At 44.5% G+C, this 22,141-nt stretch overlaps 1 protein-coding gene and 1 pseudogene across 1 annotated transcript in view; both read right to left on the bottom strand.

The window, feature by feature from the left end:
- The window catches only part of adam10a (ADAM metallopeptidase domain 10a), an 80,955-nt gene that overhangs the window by 38,804 nt on the left and 20,010 nt on the right, over nt 1-22,141 (bottom strand). The window lies entirely within an intron of this gene.
- Nucleotides 10,132-12,714, bottom strand: LOC112264258 (annotated as a pseudogene).

The following is a 22,141-nucleotide window of genomic DNA, read 5'->3' as shown; positions in this document are numbered from 1 at the left end:
TTATAATTAAGTCTGATTTGATAGAGCAGTCTGACTGAGCAGCAGCAGGCCTGTAATCATTCATTCAAACAGCACTTTTGTGCATTTTCCCAGCAGCTCTTCACAAGCACAGCGCTGTTTATGACTTCAAGCCTATCAGCCTAATGGCTGGTGTAACCAATGTGAAATAGCTAGCTAGTTAGCTGGGTGTGCGCTAATACTGTTTCAAAAGTCACTCGTTTTTAGATTTGGAGTAGATATTCCCCTTGCGCTGCAAGGGCCGCGGCTTTTGTGGAGCGATGGGTAACGATGCTTCGAGTGAGGCTGTTGTCTATGTGTTCCTGGTTCGAGCAGGCGCAAATCAGACAGGAGTCTTGTACAGCATGAAAAAATAAATATGTTTTTGCAACTGTTCGAGTAAAGAAATCTTGGTCGACCAACAGCCTAACGATCAAACAATCGAGCAGTCGACTAAATGGGGTCAGCCTTACTGCTTAGTGCAAGAAGATGCAGCCTGTCTTATGATAGTGGTACTTGAGACAACAGAATGTATGGGGGAACAGAGTTAAACACATGTACGTCCATAAAGTGCTGTCAGATGGAGCAGCCTGAGGTTGCTTTCATTTCCTTTCAGTCCAGCACTTAGAACACTACTTAACTAGACCAATAACTACCATCAACACAGAGTTCAGCCTAACTGACGTTGTGCCAAAAACGCTCGCTCAAACACACACAAGGACAGACAATACGCAGTCCAAAATAAGACGGCGATGTTAGACAGGTGAAGCGGTTGGCTCTGAGACCCTTCAGATAGCAAAGCATTATGCGAATGTCTGTTAGTGAGTGACTCAGCCAGCCATTAGACAGACAGCCACCTCCACCAGACCCCACTGGGAGAACACACTCAATTACCACACAACACTTAACCTTGGCACACCAACCGGAGACACACTCCACAGTGCAATCAAACAAGCAGTGGCACAGGGACAGGTGTATTTAATTTCAGTCAGGAAGATTTCACTTTACAGGCCTTCCTTATTATGCCCCTTGTCTAATCTATTCAGGAGAGAATGCACTGGAGAGTTGACTGCTGAATGTCGACTATGTGACCTGTACCACTGTAGATACAATGTTCTATATTCTATAGGATGCCTTTCTTCAGCACTGTGCACCACTGGTAGAACATGCCCTACAGTACAGCCAGGTATTGGCCTCCAGATTCCCTACTCAGCACGCACCCAAGCAGACAGCAGACGGACGGCCACCAGAGCATGGTTGCACAAAATTAGCCAGCTTTTTGGACTTTCATTTTCTAAAATGTGGAGCATTATTTTTAGAGTGGTAATGGCAGAAAAGAGGACAGCTGTGTGTGTAGTGAGCCTTTACTGCCAGCCTCAGCAACCAGACAGAGCACACAGGCATACTGAATACTGGGAGAGAAGGGGTGTGGGCTGCAGAGCAGAGGGGTGCCAGGAGGGGGTGAGAGATGAGTCAACCCTCTACTTCCAGGAAAGATTTTACTCCCATAGGTTAGGGCTGTTCCTCTCAAAACCGTGCATAGGCCATGGACCTACATCTATGGCCACAGAATGCTGTAGCAGGTCTGTGCATGAACTGACAATGACTGTTACAACATCTCAAATAAAGGGCCAGGGGAAACAGCTAGGCTATATCTACAACTATACTGAAGCATTCTGCTGGTAAAAGTCAGACTATCAGTGTTACATTGTGGAGCAGGAAAATGGATCTGTTTCTATTTGACAAGCAGGCAGGGGAGATACTGATAGCGATGTGATGAAGTGCAGTGACTGTGAATGACTGAAATTACCCCATTTCTATATGTAAGTTGTTTGGTTTCCCGAGGACTACATTATCAACACAGTAATACACCTTCTTGAGCGCAGTCTGGCTGTCAGACTGGGCAGCCTCCCCATTGTGTCAGTCATTCAGTGCCACTGCTCAGTAGAGCCACAGGGTATAGACAACCCTCCCTCCCTCCATCATCATCATCACACACACACTGTACAGCAGGCTCCTTGTCAGTTACTGGAACCTAAAACAATCTAATTATGATGTACTCAGGACATTCAACTATAATAATCCCACTAAATGAATGCATCCTCATGCCTTCTGTCTCTATGAAATAGGAGAAATTCTTATACAATGTAATTATGCCTGTAGGAGTATTATCATGCATCTTGCCAGACATAATTTATTTTTCAATCAACACTTTTTAAATAAACTGAAAAGCCACAAATGTATTACAATAAGAAAAACTATTTCCAGCAACATGACTTCATAGTCATAAGACTATGTAGTTAATGCAGCAAATCTCTGCACTAGGAGGGGGGAGTAGGGGGGGGCGTGGTGATGGTGAGGGGGGAAGGGAGTGTGTGTTAGGGAATGAAAGGAGGAGAGAGCAAGATGATCCCAGTAATGTCCCCTATAATGTCAGGCGAAGTAAATCACCACACTGGAGGAACGCTATCAGGGACTGAACAGATCCGCATATTACACAACTCCTCCTCACCTGAGCAGTATCGCTGGCTGGCTGACTGGCATATGCATGTGCCAGGCAGGCGAGGGGGATTGTCTACCCTGAGACAGCCAGAGACAGGTGGTTACTCCGCCTCCATTGACACCCAGCAGGTGTGGTGCCCAGCAAGTCACACTGCATGTAACTTTCCAGCACAGCAGCTTGTGATGAGTGTGTGTGTTGTGAGCAAGTATTTGTGTTATCTCTCCTGGCTTAACTTCTGGGCTGGCAGGATACACTCTGGTTAAATTCTGCTCGGATCCTCCCTGCTGTTGATAGGGAATGGCTCTAATGGATCCTGTTGCCATGGGAAAACATTGTCAAGGTCCTCTGAGTTTATCAAAGTCCCACCAACCAGCCTCCCTGTTTCTCCCACCTAACCAGTCTGTGGGTGTGTAGATCAGCATGTCTCCCTGACCTCTAGCAGCCACTTACTCATTAAACCCTCTTAAGGAGGTTAGCCAAACACAAGGCCTTTCTCTACACAAGCATATCACCAGCAACATGACCAACCGCAATACTAGTAACATCTTTCCTTTCATGTTCTCTCTACCTACACCTCCTTTTCACGTGTCAGTGAGTTACAGAACATCCCCTCCTTTCTCCAGTCTCAGTCAGACTTGTTAGAAGTGTGGGTGGAGATGGATTCCGGTAAATACTATAGTCCTGGTACACCAACAAAAACAACAGTTCTATCTAGGCTGCTTCCTTTCTGAAACTCAGGTGCCGGGGGAGGCTGGTGTGAAATGATCCGTCAGACTATTTAAAAAGTGGATGCGCTCTATTTCTCTCGGCTTCAGTGAGCCACAGCAATCAGATGCTGGCTGAAACAGGGCTGGAGATTGTAACTTTCATAGCAGTTATTTCATTACAGATGAGTAGGGCTGGCACAACTGTTACGGATGAACATCGGCATGAAATTAAAATAACATTCGTATCCGTAGAATTGTATGCGTTATTTTTTGGGGAATGAACAGCTGACTGAAAACGGGATGGCCGCGCATTCGTGCGGTTTAGTCTGTTTCTGCAAGAAAATGGACTCCCTATGGAACACTTGGCACCTTATAGTCCATGCACCAACGAATTGAGGCTGTTCTAAGGGCAAAGGGGGGTGCAACGCAATATTAGGAAGGTGTTCCTAATGTTTTGTACACTCAGGCTATTCATGGATTCCATATCAGATCAGACAGATAGACGTTGTAAAGCAGAGGTGAGAGAGAATCCTACAGAGAATTTGACTAAAAGCAGTGTTGTGTTTTCACACATCTGTGTGGCTAAATGGAACCCTGTTCAACTCCAGAATCAATTGAACCACTCCAATCCTGCTGCATGTCCAAGTAGAGAGAAGTTTATCCCAGTCTCTATGTGGATGTGGGGGACAGAATATGATCTTTAAATAGCGCAGCAGGCTCTGAGCTAGGGTTCAGCAGTTAGAATAACTCCTGAAGCTTACCATATCGAGCCTAGTCAGTACCAGTCCCTTTCAGCTCCACTTCCCTGAGATGACAGACAGATGGGACAAACATGGAGTCTCTGTGCTTAACCATCGCCTTTGAGAGAAACGCTAACCAAAGACATTATCGTGACATGCTGCACATCAGTGGGCGAAAACATTTATCGGGCAGAGAGGGAGAGGGGGATATGGAGAGAGACGTTGCTGCAGGGACACCCTTAACCAGCATTTTGTCACTTTGAACTTCACAAACACAACAACAGAAGAGTCAGTCCACAGCTGATATAATCTGTGTCTGGAACAGTGATGGGAACATAAATACACATTACCGATGCATTTGTTTTCAAGCCTGATGTTCATGATGTTGTGAGTTCAAGTGCAGCAAGATGATAAACCTCTATTAAAAACTCATTAACGGTGGAGTCTGCAGGGCGGCTGTGAAGGATCTGACTTCTGACAGGAAATGATCTTCTCTCAATTCAAGATGGCATTAATTCCTCTAATATACTACCAACATCCCAAACGCACCTCAATGAAACATCAAACACCCAAATGTCTGTGGGCTGATCATATTATTTAGAGCTCAGAGTTCCATAGCCACTCAGCTCACGCTTTAAACATCCTGATTAGTTGCAACCCGAACACCGGAGACGGCTTACTGCTTCCCAGAGTGCAGTGTGCTCCCATATCAAATATAGCCATTCTTCCCTCTACTTGTCACTGAATGGAATACATCTCTGTATTATTCATAGACAGAGTTTGTGTAATCCTGAGCTCTGGAGAACAATCTGTATATCTCAGTCAGAAGGGAACAGAAAGTGCTTAAAGTTTCATTATGTAGAATCTGATCAGAGAAGGCATTTGAATATAGAATAAAAACAAGCGACCAGTCAACTCCTCCATAAAACTGTCTGGCGCTAGCACCACATCTCAAAGTAAATTCTAACGCCTCAGCTTTTGTCAGCACTCCAGGAGTAGAGGTGATGTGACAGGCAGGTCTTTATATAATGCTAATATAATAGTGCTCAAAGTAATGCTAAAATAATGCTGACACCATCTGCCTGTCTTACAGAAAGTGAAAAGTGAAAACTAGGTGTATTAGAGACTTCTAAATAGTCCCTAATGGAGTTTATACATTATTAAAATACATACCTACTACTCCAGGGGACACAACTAGACCTAAAAACTGACCGTTCATGTAAACAAAAAACTATATTTATGACAATTTCCAAACCAAACTCCAGAGACAGAGGGTTGATCATATAGTTGCACCATGTAAACACCTGTGCTTCTCTCAACACGACAGGCTAACAGCCCCATTCTTTCAAAACCCCAACAAAAACCTTCTCGCTCCAACCATGGTACATGTCTCTACTTGCCCAGTGGAGTCGTATCAGCACATTAACTAAAATGGGACTAAGAAGGAAACAGGCACTTGACAGTCAAGTCTGATTATACAGCCCTACTCCATGGGACAGATCTGGGTCACTGCAGTTCATCAACATTGTATCTCTCACATGGTGTCTGATGGCTATCCAAGACTGTGTTCAGGCTACAGGCTACTGGTGATAGATCAAGCTGATAAATCAGATTACGATCTACTTGTTGTAATATTTCAGGCTGACCTTTATTATAATGTGGCACACATGCGGCCAATGGCAAAATACTAGGCCATTGGAAGGAATTAAACAATTGATTTACTTACATAATCCTCAAATCAGATTGATCAGGGAAGCGAGAATGATTCGAATTTTTAATACAGTAAACTGAGCCTAAAGGCATGCTTGTCTTAACATAGTAGGAGGACAGCAGATCAACTCTGCTGACTACTGTCAACTTGTCAGAGTAGGTGTGCTTTACTAGCCTACAAGAGAGGAGCATTAAACACTATGAACAATGAAGTGGGATTCATCTAAAAAAAAACATTTCCCTCAAATATTTCTCTCTTTGTATGGATCCACTGCCAGCCAACCACCTCAGGTTGAGCATGGCAGATTTAAAACCAACAGACGGGAACATGCAGCGGTACAGGCAGTGTGCCATTTCAAACCACACATTATATAGGGCGGAGGAAGGTAGAGGGCTGCAGGTCCCAACAGGGATCACTGTGGCAGTCAACATTTTTCATGCTATAAGCGGAAGAGGGCTGAAAATTGTTTTGAGGGTCCCGCAGATGATTTGGAAATGGTCGTCTTTCTGCTTTGTATGCGTTAGCCTACCTATTGTATTAACAGCACCTCTGTGTTGCATTATTCACCCACAATCTCAGAATTAGCTGATTCAAGTTCAATAGCCTACCTCTTCTCTCCTAGATGGGCGTACAGGTTCAATAGCCTACCTCTTCTCTCCTAGATGGGCGTACAGGTTCAATAGCCTACCTCTTCTCTCCTAGATGGGCGTACAGGTTCAATAGCCTACCTCTTCTCTCCTAGATGGGCGTACAGGTTCAATAGCCTACCTCTTCTCTCCTAGATGGGCGTACAGGTTCAATAGCCTACCTCTTCTCTCCTAGATGGGCGTGCAGGTTCAATAGCCTACCTCTTCTCTCCTAGATGGGCATGCAGGTTCAATAGCCTACCTCTTCTCTCCTAGATGGGCGTGCAAGTTCAATAGCCTACCTCTTCTCTCCTAGATGGGCGTGCAAGTTCAATAGCCTACCTCTTCTCTCCTAGATGGGCGTGCAAGATCAAGAGCCTACAATATATGACTCAATGAAATAGAGTGGCCTGCCTATAAATGGGCGGAGAATCAAGGGGCAGTTATCTTTCCAAGAAAGTTTACTAAAATTGGATTAGGCGATAGTTGACCAGTGTCTGTAAATAAATATTGATAATGGAAATAAGTGGAGGGAGCTCAACCAACATGAGTTGAAAAGCAATTTTGAAAAAATGATTTGAGAAGGAAAAGAGCGCAACGAGTGAATACCATGGCGAATACCACCTTTTCATTTTCAATAAGTATTGATTACCCATTTGTCTCTGCCTGCAAATCGTCACGCTCCTTTAAAAAGGTAGGCTATATCCTATATGCAAAACGTAGCTCAAGAGAAAGTGCAAGTGTCAGCTGTCATCATTCTTGCTGTTTCAAGTTCAGTAGCCATATGAGTGAGATCAGGTGCGCGTTTGGTCTCAATTTAATAGAGTAGCCTGTTGGCTATCAATGGGCGGAGAAGGAAGGGGCAGTTCTCTTGCCAAGGAAATTAACTTATTAAATCTAATTAGCTTATAGTTTACTACACTGCCTCAAAATAAATATTGATGACCCATATTGGTCTATGTCAGAAAATCTTCCCGCTCCTAAAAAAGGTAGGCTATTAAACCTATTCTGTTGCGTGTCAATTTGACCAAATTCCACTTTTGAGTTGTCTAAAATACTAGTTAACCTCTTTTTCTCCATGAAATTAAATGACTTTTCCTCATTTAGGGTCATGAACCTAACTTCAAAATGTGGACACGTTGATGTGTTCTGGAATGTCTGTGTAGATTTTGTATACAAACATGATGTTGGTCAATTTGACCCGGAAGCTTTCATCTGTATAGATATTTGCACAGGTCCAAAATAAACAAGTGTCTGAGTGACGCAGCGGTCTAAGGCACTGCATCTCAGTGCTAGAGGAGTCACTACAGACCCTGGTTCGATTCCAGGCTGTATCACAACCGGCCAGTATTGGGAGTCCCATAGGGCGGAGCACAATTGGCCCAGCATCGGCCCTAATTGTAAAGAACAATGTTCCTAACTGACTTGCCTAGTTAAATAAAAAGGTTCAATAAAAAAAGTACAATATTTTGTTTTTGCTTCTGGTTGCACTTTTATCACAAGATCTCTGCTTGTTTGTGAGAAAGGAAATATGTTTAACAACTAGTTCTTAAATATAGTTTTTGAAATCAAGTGTTATTGTATTTCTTCATTCTGAAAAGGTCTGAAAAGACAAAATAAAGTTGGGCTGTTTTTACTTGATTCTTTGTCTTTAGTGTGTTTAAACGTGCAGGTCAATCTGACCCATACCACAATGGATGCCATTTTTTCCCCAGCAAAGCACAAGGGTAAACGTAGCTCAATAGAAAGTGCAAGTGTCCGCTCTCTGTCCTAATCTGCACTCTTCAAACTATGTCTAACCTATTGGCTGATATAACCCAGTAATATTGATAGCCTAACATAAAATGGAGAATGTGAGAATCTCTGGAAATGTAATTTATTTTGTGGGTTATTTTTGTGCATTTTGATATTGCCTACAGCGCGCAAAATTGCTGGGACCATGGCGTGCAAGCGATCTGCGTCAAATAACCTATGCCTAAAATAACATTGCAGGACTGCAGCTGGGTGGGAGTCGGACAGAAACGGCGGGAGGGGGCGGCTACAGGTATGAAAAGCTGCGGGTGCGGGCGGGATGAAGAAATCAGTCCCACCCAGACCTCTATACTGAGGGCCCCACCCTGTGGGGTGGACTCCAAACTCACTTCACTGAACAGGCTAATCACTACACTGAAGGATTCCCATAGGGATAATAATAATAATAATGCCTGTCTCTCAAACGTGGTATAAGTAAAGGCTGTAGGAGCATACAGTGGGTTTGTTGCATTCCCTCCTCATGCTCCTGCTCTCAAATTCTGAAAGGGCGACCTAGCACCACATGAGCTGCATATGACCTAGTCACTTCCCAGAAGACTGAATCGTTCTGTTCACTAAAGGCTCCTTCCCAACAATCCTAGAGACATTCCATTCGTCAGACATGACTCTCACATGGGCCACTGCCCTCCAGCCAACAAAAGATGAGTCACTTACTGATTACATCACTGAAGTGGCTGTCTATACATCTACAGAGGAACACACATTGCTGTTTATCTTTTGATTCACTACAACCAATTTGTAATCCACACTGTACTTAAACAGTTGACAAGCAAGGTACAGGATCATTTCCTTACAAATACAGAAGTGTTTGATTTCATTGGCCATGATGTGCTTACAGACAGACCCCTGTCACCTTTCCATAATGCCCCTGCAATGCAGCCCCACTAATCCTCCATTATCTGTTTGTCACACCCCCTCCATGAGTCTGCCCTGAGGCCTGAGGAGCACTGACATTTGGGGACACAGCCACAACACACACCTTGTTATTCCTGTTACAGACACTGACCAAACTGTCCCCCTACTTCCCGCTGTGTGTGCCTGTCTGTCCTACACAATCTCCCTGGCTGGCAGTTCTCTTTTAAAGCTGAAGTGACGGGCCGTCCATCCTGTCACAATGATTGGAGATCAGACAGGAACATGTGACACCCCAGTGGGGTCAGCCTCAACATCTAGCCTGAGCCTCTCCTCTCACCTAATTGTGTGATGATTAGGCTACATGTGGACTGAAATGCCTCAAAACTAGCTTCTCATTGTCTGCCAATGGAATCCCTTAGCATCTACCATATACATCTTCTCCCACCTGCCCCTGGTCTTCCGTCAGTCAGTCAGCCCTGTGGTGGGCCTCTCCAACCTGCCCTGTCTGTCACAGCCGACCAGGTGAAATATGTGAGGGGAGCCTGGATAGGAGAGGTAATTCTTCCTGAGCTTCTCAGGGACTCAGCATACTATTAATATCACCCGCAGCCCGGGATGTTATGTGAGAGTGTGTGTAGAGAGAGAGTCAGGGTGGGAAGGGCTGAGAGAGGGAGAGTGAGTGAGTGAGGAATGAGAGAATCCAGAGAGAAGGAGTGAGAAAGAGGAAGGAGAACACCTATGTACCCACCCAGCAGCAGCAGCCCTCCAGAGATAAGCTGAGGTTAGATTTACTGTTTGTTATTCCCCCTGGCACACCCAGACACTTTCATCCAGAACAATTTACAGAAGCAATTAGGGTTACGTGCCTTGCTCAATGGCACATTGGCAGATGTTTTCACCTATTCAGCCCGGTGATTAGAAACAGCGACCTTTCGGTTACTGGCCCAACGTTCTAAGACACAAGGTCTTGATATGGGACTGAAACATTAGGCCTAGATTCTGTCCTACATAAAGCTTTCTGGCATATCATCCTCATCAACGCTACTAGGAATGTGCTTACTGAAATCAGTTAGGAGTGTCCATGCAGGGCAAAGGTTTTCTTGGTAACACAAAAGGATTACAAAAACACACAGGGTTACCCAGTGCACTAAGATAAGAGGGGTTGATAAGGTTATCTGGTGGGACAGTGTGTGTGTGTAAGTACACTGTGCTAGTCAACTGGGTAATGTTCATTAGGGCACACTGTAGCAAAATGTTTTGCAATGAAAAACAAAACCCTGGGCCTCCCGAGTGGCGCAGTGGTCTAAGGCACTGCATCGCAGTGCTAGCTGTGCCACTAGAGATCCTGGTTTGAGTCCAGGCTGTCACAGCCAGCCGCGACCGGTAGACCAGCGCACTATTGGCGTCGCCCAGCGTCGTCCGGGTTAGGGAAGGGTTTGGCTAGCAGGGATTTACTTGTCCCATCGCGCACTAGCTATTCCTGTGGCGGGCCGGGTGCAATGCACGCTGACACAGTCGCCAGATGTACAGTGTCTATGACACATTGGTGCGCCAGGTTAAGCAGGCACTGTGTCAAGAAGCAGTGCAGCTTGGCTGGGTTGTGTTTTGGAGGATGCACGGACCTTTGCCTCTCGAGTCCGTACTGGAGTTGCAGCGATGGGACAAGAGGGGTCCAGCCAGCAGAGGGGGCTGGTCTGTGGTGTGCGTGTTATTGTGTGGTCCTAAAGCCTTTGTTGAAGAAGACGGTAGACGTGTAAGGACTGCTCTGTCGTATCCTCTCCTGAAGATCTGGCTCCAGGCTGCTCACTGCCATAGAACTCATCTGTGGGAACAGGGCACAGCACAGAGGAGTGGCAAACACCAAGCACAGACCCACCAGTACTGAGGCGTTTAGGACTGGGAAGGCTTTCTTCCCCAGGTGTTTTCATTACCACAGGGGGCACAGCCATGCCAATCGTGGACTCCACCGCCTGGATGATGCCTGACTTGGCAGCGGTGACTGACTCTCCTAACCAGTTCTCATTGGTCACTGGGATGCCGTAGTTCAGCTCTCTGCCTCATGAAGGGGATGTTGATACAGTTGACAGTAGAGGTCGACCGATTATGATTTTTCAACGCCGATACCGATTATTGGAGGACCAAAAAAGCCGAGACCAATTAAAAAAATAAAATAAAAAGATTTTTTTATATTTTAACTTAATATAATACATCAATAAAATCAATTTCGCCTCAAGTAAATAATGAAACATGTTCAATTTGTTTAAATAATGCAAAAACAAAAGTGTTGGAGAAGAAAGTAAAAGTGCAATATGTGCTATGTAAGAAAGCTAACGTTTCAGTTCCTTGCTCAGAACATGAGAACATATGAAAGCTGGTGGTTCCTTTTAACATGAGTCTTCAATATTCCCAGGTAAGATGTTTTAGGTTGTAGTTATTATTGGACTATTTCCCTCTATACCATTTGTATTTCATTAACCTTTGACTATTGGATGTACAGTGCCTTGCGAAAGTATTCGGCCCCCTTGAACTTTGCGACCTTTTGCCAAATTTCAGGCTTCAAACATAAAGATATAAAACTGTATTTTTTTGTGAAGAATCAACAACAAGTGGGACACAATCATGAAGTGGAACGACATTTATTGGATATTTCTAACTTTTTTAACAAATCAAAAACTGAAAAATTGGGCGTGCAAAATTATTCAGCCCCTTTACTTTCAGTGCAGCAAACTCTCTCCAGAAGTTCAGTGAGGATCTCTGAATGATCCAATGTTGACCTAAATGACTAATGATGATAAATACAATCCACCTGTGTGTAATCAAGTCTCCGTATAAATGCACCTGCACTGTGATAGTCTCAGAGGTCCGTTAAAAGCGCAGAGAGCATCATGAAGAACAAGGAACACACCAGGCAGGTCCGAGATACTGTTGTGAAGAAGTTTAAAGCCGGATTTAGATACAAAAAGATTTCCGTTACTGCGTTGGACTAGTTAACTAGTTAACTGTAAGGTTGCAAGATTGGATCCCCCGAGTTGACAAGGTGAAAATCTGTCGTTCTGCCCCTGAACAAGGCAGTTAACCCACCGTTCCTAGGCCGTCATTGACAATAAGAATGTGTTCTTAACTGACTTTCCTAGTTGAATAAAAAGGTATAAAAAAATATAAAAAACGGCGCATAAAAATACAGATTTCCAATTGTTATGAAAACTTGAAATCGGCCCTAATTAAATCGGCCATTCCGATGAATCCGTCGACCTCTAGTTGACAGCCGCTACAGCAAAGAAGGGGACGAACCGGCTCATGACAGCTGGAAGGCGTTTGGCTAGAGACTCGAGTCCCAGGGCTGTGACTACAGCTCCTGTGCTTGCAGTGACGTACGCAGCAGCCAGCTGATTATTAATGGACAATCTAACAAATCAATACGGCCTCATCATTTGAGCCATTTCCTCCTCATAACTAGAGCCAGTGCCTTTTGTATCGACCACGGGGTGGCCTGGTCACAGCCACGGTTCGTTCACAAGGATGAACACGGCAAGCTGGAGAAAATATCTTAACTATTACTGTAGAGGGTTTTACAGGGAAGCCTTACCTGAAGAGCAGTAAGAATTAAAACTACTATGATGATAGTTGTCAGTGCAATGTTGATGACTCAGTTCACACAAAAACCTGGTGCAAAATGTTATTTTTTGTAAAAATGTGATCATCTTTACATGGTGCAGGACAGTAGCATGAGCTCCACCACCACCTCTGTCTCCCTCCACACCATCGTTCCCATGACTCCCAAATCTCATGGATCACTGGCCTTTAGACAAACTGCACTGATAAAGAGCAGACGCAATTACACTGTTCAGATTGATCTGTTTGACCTTGGTGTCATCGATGGAGCAGAGGCAGGGGCATGTCATCCTTCAACAGCGTCAGTGGGGTGGGATCAGACACCCATACACCTTAGGACTTGGTGCTCAAACGAGAGATAAGTGCTGGGCCACTGGGTACCAGAGACCCAAACCAACCCCACCACACGGCCAGCTTGCCTGCACTCAGCTGCTGCCAGCTGGGATAGCCTCTCTCTCTCGTAGAGTTGCAGTCAGAGGTTATCAGACTGCTGCAACTCTAAACTAATGTAGCAGTGACAATCCTCCAGGATTTCAGGAGACTGTCAGAGGTCTCAAAGGGCCCATGGCTGTCTGCACCCTCCCAGGGATGGGTGGGAGAGGAGACACAGAGGAGAGAGAAAGAGACCCGTGATAGTGTGTAGAGGGCGTTGTGTAGATACGTTGAAGACAGGGGGGACAAAGCGAGCGAGAGAGAAAGAGACATTCATTTGACCCACATAATAATCTCTCCACTCCAGTGAAAGTGAGGATGAGTTGTGAAAGCTGGTCTTAACCCTCTTGATGAAACATATAGTGGAGTTTTCTGCACCATTATGTGAAGTCATTTCCCCTCAATGTTCAGCAGAGCTAGTGTTACAGGTAGTCAAGAAGCACTACAAAGCCTGTCTTGTAGAAACATCAGTAACAACTGTCAGCAACAGATGGATGTCATCTAAGTTCAGCAAATTTTTCTTTGATAAATGTCATTATAGATGTTGTGGGTGGATTGCATGTAGAGCAACACCGGATAATGAAAGCGCTTATTTACAACGGCTTGCCAAATTTGTGCTTTTTCAAACTCTCAAAAGTATAGGCTTACAATTTTGTTGATTAAAGAATAAAAACATTAGCTTGTGATTTAATCTCTTAAAAATATTGCTTACATTTACAAACAGCAGGGCTTGACAACTTTTTAAGCCACGTGTCCTTCAGACAAGTATGACAGACATGTTACTTGTACGAAAGTTTAAGAGAAAAATCAAATATGGTCTGTAACACCATTTTTACATCATTGTGTGATGCAAGTAACCAATTTACAAAACAAATACATTATCATTACCATAGAGAATAGGACAAAAATATATAGGCTAGGCTACACTCTGCCTATTGTCTTCTTTCTCAAAATATAACACTGCCCCTTTAAGGCTCTCCTGGAGGACAGTTGACCACCCTTAAGGCTTCTGCTTGCTTCAGTTTGACTGGCAGCTAGATGAACCAAACACGTGTGCTGCATACAACCTTAAAAAGACCTTCACTTGAAAAACTAGAAAAAAAGCAGCAATACTGTTTGTCCAGCTTAGGCGCCATAGCCAGTATACACCTCCACAAAATAGTCAGACTTAATCGAAGATACATTTTTACAGAGTAGATCTTAGCTTTGAAATTTTACATCTAAGATGTTTGGTGCAGTATTTCTCAAGTGAAAAATGTGCATGAAAATTAGTTGTCTATCGTTGACAAACACTTAAATTGAAGAATCCCTACTGTTGACCAATCACAGACCAAGAGGCGTAGACTTCGGCATGCCTCAAGATTTTTGTGTGTGTGCATGAATAGCCAGAAGGTTTTGGGCTTCGGCAAGGTTCTAACACAAACATCATAATATATGCATGAACTGTTCCCGAACAGGAAGCATGCGGACCCCTTCAGTAGCCTCTAAAACATTGCAATTAAATAATTCCCTCATTCAATAAATCAGCCATCAAATGGCTAAGGTAGGCTACTCCAAATGAAGGTATCTAACTAAGGCATGTTTATTCATAACCTTGAAAGGCTAAAATATTCAGGTTTCAGGGGAGATCTACTGACAGCATGCGAGTTTGTCAATTAGACCAACTACACTGCTCAAAAAAATAAAGGGAACACTTAAACAACACAATGTAACTCCAAGTCAATAGACTTGGAATAGACAACAGGTGGATAGACAACAGGTGGAAATTATAGGCAATTAGCAAGACACCCCCAATAAAGGAGTGGTTCTGCAGGTGGGGACCACAGATCACTTCTCAGTTCCTATGCTTCCTGGCTGATGTTTTGGTCACTTTTGAATGCTGGCGGTGCTTTCACTCTAGTGGTAGCATGAGACGGAGTCTACAACCCACACAAGTGGCTCAGGTAGTGCAGCTCATCCAGGATGGCACATCAATGCGAGCTGTGGCAAGAAGGTTTGCTGTGTCTATCTGTAGTGTTCAGAGCATGGAGGCGCTACCAGGAGACAGGCCAGTACATCAGGATACGAGAAGGAGGCCGTAGGAGGGCACCAACCCAGCAGCAGGACCACTACCTCCGCCTTTGTGCAAGGAGGAGCACTGCCAGAGCCCTGCAAAATGACCTCCAGCAGGCCACAAATGTGCATGTGTCTGCTCAAACGGTCAGAAACAGACTCCATGGTATTAGGGCCTGACGTCCACAGGTGGGGGTTGTGCTTACAGCCCAACACCGTGCAGAACGTTTGGCATTTGCCAGAGAACACCAAGATTGGCAAATTCGCCACTGCGCCCTGTGCTCTTCACAGATGAAAGCAGGTTCACACTGAGCACATGTGACAGACGTGACAGTCTGGAGACGCCGTGGAGAACGTTCTGCTGCCTGCAACATCCTCCAGCATGAGCGGTTTGGCGGTGGGTCAGTCATGGTGTGGGGTGGCATTTCTTTGGGGGGGGGCCGCACAGCCCTCCATGTGCTCGCCAGAGGTAGCCTGACTGCCATTAGGTACCGAGATGAGATCCTCAGACCCCTTGTGAGACCATATGCTGGTGCGGTTGGCCCTGGGTTCCTCCTAATGCAAGACAATGCTAGACCTCATGTGGCTGTAGTGTGTCAGCAGTTCCTGCAAGAGGAAGGCATTGATGCTATGGACCGGCCCACCCGTTCCCCAGACCTGAATCCAATTGAGCACATCTGGGATATCATGTCTCGCTCCATCCACCAACGCCACGTTGCACCACAGACTGTCCAGGAGTTGGCGGATGCTTTTGTCCAGGTCTGGGAGGAGATCCCTCAGGAGACCATCCGCCACCTCATCAGGAGCATGCCCAGGCGTTGTAGGGAGGTCATACAGGCACGTGGAGGCCACACACACTACGGAGCCTCATTTTGACTTGTTTTAAGGACATTACATCAAAGTTGGATCAGCCTGTAGTGTGGTTTTCCACTTTAATTTTGAGTCTGACTCCAAATCCAGACCTCCATGGGTTGATAAATTTGATTTCCATTGATCATTTTTGTGTGATTTTGTAGTCAGCACATTCAACTATGTAAAGAAAAAAGTATTTAATAAGAATATTTCATTCATTCAGATCTAGGATGTGTTATTTTAGTGTTCCCTTTATTTTTTTGAGCACTGTATAATATTTTTTATGTTGTATGAATTACATGGTCAATGATGAAGAAGGAAATTCCAGCTCTCCCACGGTGTCAGATTGTATGCAGCAATGGTTTATTAACACACCCCGTTCATCAACTGCGCGGCGGCCATTTGTGGGAGTGCCGGTGAAACATATTTTTAGGACAATGGACGTGACATCAAAACATGCCAATAGCTAACTAGCCAGGCTAGTTACCATCATTATTATAGGCTACCTGCAGCTGCAATGTTTCTCTCGCGCTCCTCGGGCCTACAAGCATGTGATTCACACATTACTTTTCATGAACGTACAAACCATGTTCGTGACCAAAAATGAGCTATAAAATTGGGCAAATAACACAAACTAGCAAGGAATATCAACAAAATGTGCACACGAGGCTACACGGTTTGATTGTGGCAGTCAACGCAATCCAATTCCACTCCGATGAGCTCTGCAGAAATTGTGAGAACAGTGCGCAAAACATTGCATCATCAATATTGTGATTTGTGGGTGATTGTTTTTACTTGTCAAGCGTTAAAATGTTGAGCTCTAAACAGACTAATTTTAAGCGTTTGACTTTGTGTAAATGTGTTTATGTTTAAGAGCCACTTTGAGTCTTCCCATCAAATTGTAAGCATACCAACACAGAACTTCACGGACACTGCCAAAAATGACTAAATGGTTCACAGGGGGTTTCAACCTAGAAACGAAACATCTAGAAAATAAATAAACAAAACGACAATACAGAATAACAGATCTTCCTTCCTGCTGCTGGTTCTCAGGAAAGGTTCTGAACAACTTCCTGATTATTCATGAAGTAAACAAGGCACTGGGAGACAGTGTGGACTGAGAGGAGCAGTACTGAGTACCACTAGCTGTGCACTGGAGGTCCACGTGAGAGAGAGAAATGCTTGTTCTTGATCTAGCACCAAACTCTCCTCACAACAGCCTGACCTCGCAGAGGGCTCATGGGAGCCATAGAGCATTGTGGGTAGCTGTGGCTGGGGCCGGCACAGCACTGCGTTCCATCTCTGCCACGCTCTGTCTAGGTTGCTCTGACATCATTAGCGCTCCATGAAACATTCATCCAAGGGCAGAGAAACTGGTTCCTGTGTACCACGGAACAGCCAAGGCTATGAAAAACACAACGTGTACACACACAGTGGCGTCCATGACTTACCAAACAGGGCCGTGTTTCACAGTGATAGAGGAGGTTTTTATAACCAATAGAGGTGCAGTTAGACTAAGGGTAGCAGCTGACTGTTAAATGATTCAGTCTGACAGTCATACGGCTGGCCTCTCTCTGTATCCAGCACAGCCTCGGGCCCACAGTCAGTGGGACTGACTTTCACACTCCCTTATCTCCTGTCCAAACCCCCAAAAACAGACCGGGGAACTGGATAAAGGAAAGACTCCAACTAACCAGGCATGAGATAATGCATTATCACACAAACAGGTATAGGCCCAAAGACAAGCACACACAAATGAGAACCCACACCTACAAAACACTACAAGCTATATATGCAGCAGCAGAATCGTCCATCCTCCTGGCCAATCCAGTCATGGTAGGCAGTTCATTGCAAGGCCAAACTCACATTAGAGAGATTACAGTGGCAGGGTTCATGTTAGTTGACCTGTGGCATGCAAATTCACTGTGGCTTAACATGTTAACCCCAGTCTGGGGTAGATAGATGAGCAGGACAATCACGCTGAACACACACTCACACAAACAAACGGGCACCCTGGCTGAATGGTGGCCTGGAATAACTCATGTAGGGGGTTCACCTCAACCAGACCACTGGTGTGTTGACGGTTTGCGAGGTGACGTAAAGGTGTAGGCCTCTCTCTGAACCGTGCTGTCCTGTCCCCTTACTAAAAGGAATGCTCTACTGTAGCGGTTGTTTGCTTCAGTTAGCTAGGAACCTTTACTGGATCCCATTTGTCCTAGTGAGGTGAAATCTCTTCTAAGAGAGAAGCAGGTGCCCACTAATTCCCTTAGTCTCTCCCCTGACACTGAACCCTTTTACTATTCTGTACTGTACCCTGGCACTGAACCCTTTTACTGTTCTGTACCCTGGCACTGAAGCCTTTTAGTATTCTGTACTGTACCCTGGCACTGAACCCTTTTAGTATTCTGTATTGTACCCTGGCACTGAACCCTTTTAGTATTCTGTACCCTGGCACTGAACCCTTTTAGTATTCTGTATTGTACTGTACCCTGGCACTGAACCCTTTTAGTATTCTGTATTGTACTGTACCCTGGCACTGAACCCTTTTAGTATTCTGTATTATACTGTACCCTGGCACTGAACCCTTTTAGTATTCTGTATTATACTGTACCCTGGCACTGAACCCTTTTAGTATTCTGTATTATACTGTACCCTGGCACTGAACCCTTTAGTATTCTGTATTATACTGTACCCTGGCACTGAACCCTTTTAGTATTCTGTATTATACTGTACCCTGGCACTGAACCCTTTAGTATTCTGTATTATACTGTACCCTGGCACTGAACCCTTTTAGTATTCTGTATTATACTGTACCCTGGCACTGAACCCTTTTAGTATTCTGTATTATACTGTACCCTGGCACTGAACCCTTTTAGTATTCTGTATTATACTGTACCCTGGCACTGAACCCTTTTAGTATTCTGTATTATACTGTACCCTGGCACTGAACCCTTTAGTATTCTGTATTATACTGTACCCTGGCACTGAACCCTTTTAGTATTCTGTATTATACTGTACCCTGGCACTGAACCCTTTAGTATTCTGTATTGTACTGTACCCTGGCACTGAACCCTTTTAGTATTCTGTATTGTACTGTACCCTGGCACTGAACCCTTTTAGTATTCTGTATTGTACTGTACCCTGGCACTGAACCCTTTTAGTATTCTGTATCGTACTGTACCCTGGCACTGAACCCTTTAGTATTCTGTACTGTTCTGTACCCTGGCATGTGATCCTACACTGTACAAAGCCTCAGGATTGCCCTATCGGGTACCTTGATCTAGCTGCTCATAGTGTTGGAGTGGGAGGAGGGGAGTGGTAGTGATGTGAGTGTGGGCAAACAAAAGGGCTTTTCTGTGCCTCCTAATCACCAGACACCACTGCCTTGGCTGTGACGGAGGCGTGGAGTAAGACTGCATGCTCATCACAATACAAAGGTCACACAGGGAGGAGGAAACAGTCAGCAGTTCAGTCTTCACTTACAGAAGTCAATATCAGCTGGGCAGTCTGATTCTTAACCCTTCTACTCGAGGCTGCACTCGTTCACACTGGATGTAAAAAGAAAGACTGGTGAAAGTCAATTTAAGTAACTCCCTCCAGCTCATGCTAGACAGAGAGAGAAAGTGCACACAAAAAAATTGGGGGTGGGATTCGGAGTCGGAATGCCGCCCTTGGTGTGCTAGCTCAGACGTTACCCTCATCACATGTTCTCAGTCATAAGGGCGGTGCTCGGCGGCTGGAATGGAGATCTGAAAAGCCCTCAGAACTATCCAACCCAAACATTCAATCATTCCACGACCATTATTGGAATGTTGGCAATTCAGGAGAATGTTAGATGGGCTGTCCAAACAGGGTGAATGAATGAAGACATGTACTGTTGTGCACCATCCTCTCAATCATTTTTCTTCACAACAGATACATCAGGTGGTATAACAGGCCAGGTGAGTATCACACTACACTCCAGGGTGAACATCACACCAGAGAGCACAGGGCTTGCAGAAAAGACATAGCTGAGGAAAACGTTCACATGAAGTAAACGTTAGCTGTGACTGCCGCCCACACAAGCAGCTCCTGCTGTTTCCAAGGGGCTAATGATGTCATGCTGCAGAGTGTAAGCAGTACAGGAGGGGGTATTGTGATCAGTCCCCCACACAAAACCTTCAGAAGACAGTGGTGAAGAAAGGAGCAAAGGAGGACTGTTGAAAATGACAGGGCTCCTGGGATAGATTCTTTTTATGTCTCACAACACCCTTCACACACAGCAGGCCACGGCAAAGGAGAGAGAGAATGAGAGAGAGGGGGAAACACCTTTTCTAATAGCTTGGACAGTGACGCAACCACGCACAATAAGAAAGAATGTGTGTGTTTTAATGTGCAAGAGTATGTATGCATGTATGTACAGTTGAAGTCGGAAGTTTACATACACCTAGGTTGGAGTCAATAAAACTTGTTTTTCACACACTCCACAAATTTCTTGTTAACAAACTATAGTTTTGGCAAGTCAGTTAGGACATCTACTTTGTGCATGACACAAGTAATTTTTCCAACAATTGTTTACAGACAGATTATTTCACTGTATCACAATTCCAGTGGGTCAGAAGTTTACATGCACTAAATTGACTGTGCCTTTAAACAGCTTGGAAAATTCCAGAAAATGATGTCATGGCTTTAGAAGCTTCTGATAGGCTAATTGACATCATTTGAGTCAATTGGAGGTGTACCTGTGGATGTATTTCAAGGCCTACCTTCAAACTCAGTGCCTCTTTGCTTGACATCATGGGGAAATCAAAAGAAATCAGACAAGACCGCCACAAGAAATCAGACAAAAAAAATTGGAGACCTCCACAAGTCTGGTTCATCCTTGGGAGCAATTTCCAAACGCCTGAAGGTACCACGTTCATCTGTACAAGCAATAGTACGCAAGTATAAACATCATGGGACCACGCAGCCGTCATATCGCTCAGAAAGGAGATGCGGTCGGTCTCCTATAGATGAACATACTTTTTTTTAACGAAAAGTGCAAATCAATCCCAGAACAACAGCAAAGGTTCTTGTGAAGATGCTGGAGGAAACCGGTACAAAAGTATCTATATCCACAGTAAAACGAGTCCTATATCGACATACCTGAAAAGCCACTCAGCAAGGAAGAAGCCACTGCTCCAAAACCGCCATAAAAAAGCCAGACAACTGTTTTCAACTGCACATGGGGACAAAGATCGTACTTTTGGAGAAATGTCCTCTGGTCTGATGAAACAAGAATAGAACTGTTTGGCCATAATGACCATCGTTATGTTCGGATGAAAAATGGAGAGGCTTGCAAGCCGAAGAACACCATCACAACCGTGAAACACAGGGGTGGCAGCATCATGTTGTAGGGGTGCTTTGCTGCAGGAGGGACTGGTGCACTTCACAAAAATTGATGGCATCACGAGGGAGGAAAATTATGTGGATATATTGACGCAATATCTCAAGACATCAGTCAGGAAGTTAAAGCTTGGTCGCAAATGGGTCTTCCAAATGGACAATGACCACAAGCATACTTCCAAAGTTGTGGCAAAATGGCTTAAGGACAACAAAGTCAAGGTATTGGAGTGGCCATCACAAAGCCCTGACCTCAATCCTATAGAACATTTGTGGGCAGAACTGAAAAAGCATATGTGAGGAAGGAGGCCTACAAACCTCACTCAGTTACACCAGCTCGGTCAAGAGGAATGGGCCAAAATTCACCCAACTTATTGTGGGAAGCTTATGGAAGGCTACCCAAAACGTTTGACCCAAGTTAAACGATTTAAAGGCAATGCTACCAAATACTAATTGAGTGTAGGTAATCTTCTGACCCACTAGGAATGTGATGAAAGAAATAAAAGCTGAAATAAATCATTCTCTCTACTATTATTCTGACATTTCACATTCTTAAAACAAAAGAGGTGATCCTAACTGACCTAAGACAGGGGATTTTTACTTGGATTAAATGTCAGGAATTGTAAAAAACTAAGGTGTATGTAAACTTCCGACTTCAACTGTATATATGTACGAATGTACGCATTAACGAATGAATGTACGAAACAAGTGCGTGTGTCCCAGTTTGAAAGTGTTGGTTGGTTGATGAGATCGTTCGAGGCACAGCGAAGGGGGGAGGTATACAAGACGTGCCATCTCCAGAAAAGCTGCATTTTCCCCTTCAGTCCAGGCACTGAATAATTATGAGCTCTGTTCTACAAAGAGAATAGGCAGTGTTTTAT

The sequence above is a fragment of the Oncorhynchus tshawytscha genome, linkage group LG12 (assembly GCF_018296145.1).
Source record: "Oncorhynchus tshawytscha isolate Ot180627B linkage group LG12, Otsh_v2.0, whole genome shotgun sequence".
NCBI lineage: Eukaryota > Metazoa > Chordata > Actinopteri > Salmoniformes > Salmonidae > Oncorhynchus > Oncorhynchus tshawytscha.
Note: the sequence above shows the minus strand (reverse complement) of the source record. Positions and strands in the feature narration are given on the sequence as shown.